This window comes from Athene cunicularia, assembly GCF_003259725.1.
Source record: "Athene cunicularia isolate RWA chromosome 7 unlocalized genomic scaffold, athCun1 chr7_part1, whole genome shotgun sequence".
Classification (NCBI taxonomy): Eukaryota; Metazoa; Chordata; class Aves; order Strigiformes; family Strigidae; genus Athene; species Athene cunicularia.
Genome location: NW_020799107.1, coordinates 37,484,835 through 37,492,429, shown reverse-complemented (window position 1 = coordinate 37,492,429; position 7,595 = coordinate 37,484,835).

The window sequence follows — 7,595 nt, the reverse complement described above, 5'->3', positions numbered from 1 at the left end:
AAGAGCCCGAGGGCCGGCCTAAGCCGCCGGCTTCCCCCACACGCTGCCTTTAATCTCGGCTTTTCCTGCCAAACTGAAGCTCCTGCATCGCCAAGTAAGAGATCAGGACGCGCGCCCCTCCCAGGGTGTTTTTGCTACCTAAACCTGGGCTCAGCAGGCTCAGGGCCCTGATGCTAAAACAAAAAGAACCGAACCAGGTTACTGCGGTGGTGACTTCCCAGTAAAACCAGCTTTATTGGGAACTACCCGGTCCCACGCTCCGCTCAGGTGTATTTTCAGGAGCTAAGCTCCCCCCCGTAACACGTAAGGTTCTAGTACCTTCCCTTGGCACTCACCCACACGGGCAGCAGCACCCGTCCCGCAGAGCCGGAGGTGAGGAGCGCCCATGGGCGCCGAGCCCCTCCAGTGCCCCCGTTTTGGCATCCACAACCTCGGCGACTTGGGATTTTCTGTCCTGTCAGGAAGCAGCGTTTAACAGCTTGGCTTTCTCCAAAACAGATTTTAAGCAGCAGCTGTCTGGGAGTTACTGAATCTGATTTTCATAATTAACACGACATCGAAACTATCAGACGTGTCTGCTAAAGCACTGAGGAGCAGTGGCTCCTAAACCACGGCTGAGCCCAGGGTGCAGAGCAGGTTAATACCAACCGCTGCAATAAAAACAAAAAGCAATTTAAAACCTTCTCTTCAGGTTTTTCTCCTTTTGTTTACCTTTCTGTAGACTTCAGAATAGCAGAAAATGAATAAAACAGATATTACTACGCCTTTATGGATTTCTCAGCCTTGATGGACAGTCAGTCCAATTGTGAAACTTCCCACTCGGGCGGCGAATCAAGGCAGAGCACACTGAAGCTGCTGAGAAGAGCAGCTACAGATCCAAAGCATATCAACAAGTATTTAATTACTATCCCTGCGGAACCAATACAGGAGCTTATGTGCTGCCTATATTAAAGTGAAACTGCGCTTCTATTGCAGCTGGATCTAAATATCTTCTAGACCGTCACCTACCAAATACAGAATAAATTGAATTACTCGGGCAAGACTCCACATCTGGATGCTACGGGAGAGAATAAGATTCCTTACACTGAGCTGTAAAGTAAAACGACCCGTAGATGGCTATAAATGGCCTCGGTGGTCAGCCCAAGCCTACCAGAACTGCGTGTTCCTAAAACTCCAGGAGGCCGGGATGGAAAGCAGCCGCTGCCGTGGGAGCGGGCAGCTCCCAGCGCTGCACACGCACATCTCCACGGCCCGTGGGCCTTCCCAGGGCGGCCGCAGCGCCTGGCCCGCCCCGACGGCTGGAGGCAGCCCCTGGTTCCAGGAAAGACTTTGTCATCTTGGGCCGAGCAGTGTTTAATGCTGCTGGATGCCACGGCACAGGCTCCACATTCAGCTTTCTCAACAGCTCTCTCAGAGGACTACATTCACCTCTTTGTGTTTGGGTTTCTCTGCTGACATCAGGGAAAAACAATGTCACTCTGTTATCTGGCAGGTCCTCCGCATTCCTTGGTGGGATTAACTCATTCCTGGGACCTCGCAAAGCCTCCGCGCGTTCTGGGAGGCCTCCCTTCTCCCTGGGGACCGGCTGCTCACTGAAGCCAACCGAGTTTTTGCATTTTTCATTGATTCCCATTAGATGCATGCTTAAATTCACTCGGTTTTCCACAGCTGATGGATATCTGTAGCCCAGCCCGAAAAGAGTTCTGTGTCAAAGTTACCTGCTGCATGGGATGCTTAAGAGGGACCACAGGGGCACTCTGCAGAGAAGGTGGGCATTTCGGCCTGCCTTTCCGCTACAGCTTCCTACCACCCCACTTCTTCCCAGGATTAAAGGCTTGCACTCAAAATTCCTTCTTAAAATACACGTTCACATTCGATAAAATACAGCAGCAAGGCATCGCAGCATAAAACAAAGACCAGAAGAGTGTTTGTTTGGCCGCACACCTGCCTGGCTGGGCCCCGGCTAGACCAAGTTTGTAAGGGTCCAGTGAGTCAGTGCAGAACAGTCACAAACCCCGTACATTATTTAGACTATATTTAGCATTCCTATCCTCCTCCAAAAAACATTCCTGCCAGAGATCAGGAAAACTGTACAGTGACAAATTTCAGAGATTATGAACAACACACTCAACTACTTACTTATGCCACTTACTGAACCATTTTAAATAATAAATGTATGACAGAAAAAAAAAAAAAAAGCCACAACCCGAGGACAGAGGTGTGATTTGCAAAGTTAAACAGCTGAAAAAATTGCCGATGTTACATTTACCAAATAGTTTTTATCTACTGCCACTCGTCAGGGAAGACAGTGCTCAGAATGACATTTAGGCAGTTCTGCACGTACATCGGGCTGAGTTTGAATGAAGTTGCAATCTTCAATCCTCTGATTTAAAGGATGAAGTTACAATCCTAAACTCCTCCTGTATTTTTACTCCTTTGATTTTTATTGAATTAATGCCCTTGTTTGTGGCAAAATGGAGAAATCAAGCAAGGAAGCCTTCCATGAGTTCCCAGTCACGCAAGGCGTACTACGAAGTCTAAGTGTTTAGCTGGTTTTTGTTGTTCCCAGTGAGAACATCACAAGAACATCCCAACAGTACAGGCTACAAATCGGCCCATAGTAAAGAATTATGGAAGTTAGAGTTAAAAAAGGAAATAAAAAGGCAGAAAACAGGATTAAAGTTCTGAACGGGAAGATTCATTAGGGTTGCAGACAGATAAGTAAATTATAGCCCTGCAGAAGTTATTTGACTGGCAAATTAATTACACAATATTACAATGGTTTTATCAGCCAAATTTAGCCCTCAGGAAGCAGGTAGGAGTCTGCATGACTTAATAAAATGAGCCTCGACCAGTCTTCAGCTTAATCAGAGATGAAAATTAACATTTCAGGATTTGAGGCAGAGGAGCCTTTTGTAAAGCCCAGAAAGATGGAGTCTAGCACAACTATACAGGTTCACACAGATTATAAAGCCGAAGTGTCCAGACAGTGGCCTGCTCCTGCCCTCTTCACAGGCCTTCGGTTTGCAGACCTCCCCCAAAGCCAAGGTCGGGGCTCATCTGGAAACCCACACAGCAGTCTCACCAGGACACACCATTCCACAGGACACTTTAAATTTCTTCAGAGAAAGCCCAACTAAAATAGTCTGCAAAATATTTTACCCCAGCCCTGCAGAAGTACATTATTATTTCAGCCCTCACCCTGTCCCCAGAATGCAGAAACATAATACATAAGAAATACTTTTTTTCCCAGTTTGCTTACTAAGTGTGACGTTTTAAAGGAAGAGATATGATGGGCTCTCTCTTGGAACAAACGTTTTGGTTGTGCCTGTAAAAGTTTTGAGACCATATATACCCCAACTGGGACACATCACCTGGTGGTGTCACACGACAGGCTCATTAGCCCAGGCTGAACCACAATATCGTTACAAATATTAGGTGAGATCTTTTCTGCTTGCACGAAATGACAGAATAAGAAGGCAAGGCTCATAGTCATCACCTGAAATCAAACATAACCCTTACTTCAAGTTACTACAGAGCGTTTCAGCTTCTGGTACTCCATTTTCTCAATTTTCTCTTGCTTCTCCGTTCTTCAGGTTACACCTGGAATCCAAACCATAAATGTTTTTCCTGGCAAAAGGAAGATGTAAATCTCTTGGAAATAAATAATTTTGAGACATTACAGGATTAAGTATGTAGCCCGTTATGCTTAGGATAAAAATGTGTAGAACCAAATGGACCTGGAGATGTAGCCTCATATTGACAAGTGGTTTTTTGTGCTTAATAATGACTTTTCATTGTTGTGAATTACAACAGCCAACAATTACCTCTATGCATAGAGCTGAAAGGTTGGATTTCTGCATGGACAAAACCAGTTCAACCGAGGGATGGTTTTCTGTCCCACACCCGTCTTGGTCTCTTCTTTCCCCCTGCAAGCCGGAGGCAAGCAGCCTCGAGCCTGGCTGAAGCGCCGTGAATCTCTTGTTTGTCCTTGGCAATTCGGAGATCTTCCCCTGCACGGGTCTTAATGTGGTGCCACCAGCAGTTAAGTGAGCGCGGTTGGCTTTCCACCAAACCCAGTGCTAAATAGGTGGATTAGGAGCAGGAGAGTGGCCCGTGCTCCCCCGCTCCGTGCAAGGGGAGCCCCAGGTGGGAGACCAGGTCACCCCAAACGTGCAGCTACCAAATCGTTCTGCTGCCCCTGTTTGTTTAAAAAAAACCCCAAGGGAGCACGACTGTTAACCTTCTTCATCCCCAAAAGTACCCCCACCACCTCACGGCTCCGGGGCTGCCCTGAGAGCGTGGCTCGGGGGCTGCCCGGCTCCTCCCGTGAGCAGCATGGCCCCTTCAGTGCTTTTGCCAGCACAGGCTGCCTTTCTGAAGTTTTGGGGAACCATTATTCCCTTTGCTTCCTCTGCAGATCAGGGCCCTGCTAGACTCAGCATGCTCTCCCCTCACAAATCATGAATATTCTCATCCAAACCCGTCTTTTTCCACTTTCCTAATCCGTGGGGGAAAGCAGACTTCTTTACCCAGGCTCCCAGAGAACAAAAAACAAAATAAGGGCTGCTCCTAATAGTCCTGTGAAAAACCAGGCTACTTTTGAGCTAATAGGAAACTGGAAGATTTGCATTTTCTCTCATTTCAGTAATATTATAATTACCGAATTAGAAAACTAATTAATTCAGTAGTTATTATATATTTTTTCATTATATAAAAATATCAGAATAACTGCTTTATTCCTCTGCACTAGTGTGAGTAGATGAGCACAAAAACGGTCTTAGAACAACATCTAGAACACATCTATCACATCCTGTTGTGGTTCTGCTGCCAGGGAGCCATATTGCAGCAAATGGACCTAAAAATAACTGTGAAAAAGCATCATACGCCGAAGGACAACAAGAATTTTTTGTTAATAAAAATCAAAAGTGAAAGTCTCACTGGTGACGGACGTTAGGAACACAAATAACTGAGACACCCTCAGGACAGGAGTTTATTGCTGTGACTCGAGTGAACAAATTCCCATCAGGGCTGTTCTACATGGAGCCTCCAGTTCATGCCGTGGAAGACAAACGGGTGTGTGGTGTGGTGACACCTTCAGCAGACCCGGCGGTTAAACCGCCTGTGCTGCTGCAATGCCGAGGCTGGGGAAGAGGAGCTTGCTCAGAGCCAGAAAGTAGCAACGCCATAAAATACCAGAAAAATCTCTCGTGCACCCGTGAGGTTCCGCTTTCTGTTGGTGCGCAGAGGGTGGGTGCTGTCGGCGGGACACACACCAACCTCCGGCCGCCCTGGCACAGGTGGACGATGGGGTGACAGGGACGGGCCCCCGGCCCCCGCGCTCGGGGCCGGCTGCGGGTCAGCTCCTCGGCACACACGTGTCAGAGCTGTGCTCGGGGCGCTCCCTCAGAACCTTGGCCGGAATGTTTAGTGCTTTGCCTGTTCTTTGAGAATAGTTAATTGCATTTCCCTCATTTTACCCTCCCAGGCTGGGTGATTTGGATGCCACTCACAGCGAAACACATGATTGGTGACAGCGTTTAGGTCAGGCCTCAGCTGAAGGCATTTCCCAAGATTTCCGCTGATTCCTTGATTGAAATTAGTCTCGGTACTGGGTGGGTGTGTTGATGGTAAAGGGGGTGGGCCTGCCCACTCCGCCTAGCTAATATATTGACAAGATTTAAACCAAAACGTTCTCTCTCGCGTCCACACAGCCGTTCCTCCTGCCCTTCCCCTGTCCCCTCTTCTATCCATCCCTGCCTGCTCTCCTGAGAAGCGGCTCTTCCCCGCCACCTGAGTTAGCCACTAAGTGTCTTGTGAGGCAGGGTCAAGGGTCCGGTTGTGTTTGTGTTTATCAATATCCCACCTAATTCCTGCTCTAATTCCCACTGAATAAATTTCCCAAACTCACCGTCCAGGTGTAAACCTGCTGCAAGGTGCGGTGAATCAACAGGGAAACGAAAACGCAGCGTTACTACTTTGGTAGCTGCATTCTCGGTCACATTTATCAAAGAGGTTCTCTCTGCTCTAGATTTTTGTCAGTGCTAGTCTAGATCCTTGTGAGCTTGCGTGTCAGATCTTGTGATATAAGGCCGAACAACAATTAGGCACACAGGACCATTGCAGTGTGTGTTAAATGGGATCTTCATGCAGCAGGGAGAGTAAATTCTCACGAAGCCACTACACAACCATTGTTTTAGGTAAATGAGGAAGAGTAAGACTTTACATTTCTTTAAAAATTAGACTAACCTTTTTTTTTTTTTCTTTCAAAACCTTAACAAAACAACGTCTAATTCCCATGGAACTGGGAACTCAGCCAAACTGATTCTTGCCCCTTCAAGTAGAAGGTACCATTGACTCCAGAGAAACACGTCCAAGCCTCACAGCCCGAACATTTAAGATGAAAACGTTGTCCCCTTCCTTGCCCTGTCATTAATCCGGATCTTTCCACGTGCAGCAGTGGAGATTTTCTCCTCCAGCGCCCCAGCATGGGCTCTGTGCCCTGCATGTGTGCTGCGTGCGGCGCGGACCGCGGGCTGCCCTCAGCACGACACTGTCCACCTCCGTGGGGGCGAGGAGCGTGGGTTCCTTCTGCCTCACGGCCTGAACATGAAGCGATCCCCGGGCACTAAACCCTTTCTTGCTTAAACCAGGGTTTGGTGCAGCGTGCTCAGGCTGAAGGGACCCGCACAGCCCCGATCTGCCGTAACCGCATCTTTACCCTTGTGCCTGGGGGCAGGAACAGGCCGACGCTCGCGAAAGCTTCAACCCCTGCCTCTGCTCGTCATGGGCCCCAGACCCGCTCCCTCCTGCGGTGGCTACCGAGAGCCTGACGACACTTGCCCGCCCAGGCTGACTGCGGCCGTTTGCGCGAGGCGGCTGGCGGTGAGCGGTGCTGGGGTGCTGAATCGCTCTGACCCAGAACACAATGTATTCACATCCCATTACTGGTACGTCGACAGGGGCCGAATCCATGGATCCGCCTGCTGAGAAGTATGGGCTCATTTAATGGTGATTTGATGGACAGAAAAATTGACTCGGCTCTCCAATGATATCTTGTCCTGGGATGGAAACTAAGGTGTTTCCTTTTGCTTATCACATCAGCACAGCCTAACTTCGCTGGCTTTTGTATTGAACAATCTGGTGAATATACAATCCAGATTTGATTTCTCTCTTTACGATCACTAAAGGTCTCTCATAAAAAAAAAAATATTTTTTTTATTTACTTGTAATGCTAATGGGATTCAATTTTTACGTCAGTTTTAATCTATTTTTTTTTTTCATATTGAAGAACCAGATGCCCTTTAGTTGAAATGGAGGAAAACCCCCAAGTTTTCCCACCGTCTGTGTGCAGGTTGAGCTACAGTTTAGGTAGTTTTACTAAATGCTACTGTTTCTCAAACCAGTGTTTATTACCATCTTCCAAATGTTGCGAAGAAGATGATATTGTTTATCAGGTGTTATGATGTTTGTATCAGCAACAGCCTGGCCAGCAGGGCCAGGGAAGGGATCTGAGCCCTGGGCTCGGCACTGGGGAGGCCGCCCCTCGCTGAGGGGGTTCAGTGTTGGGCCCCTCACCCCAAAAAGGCCATTGA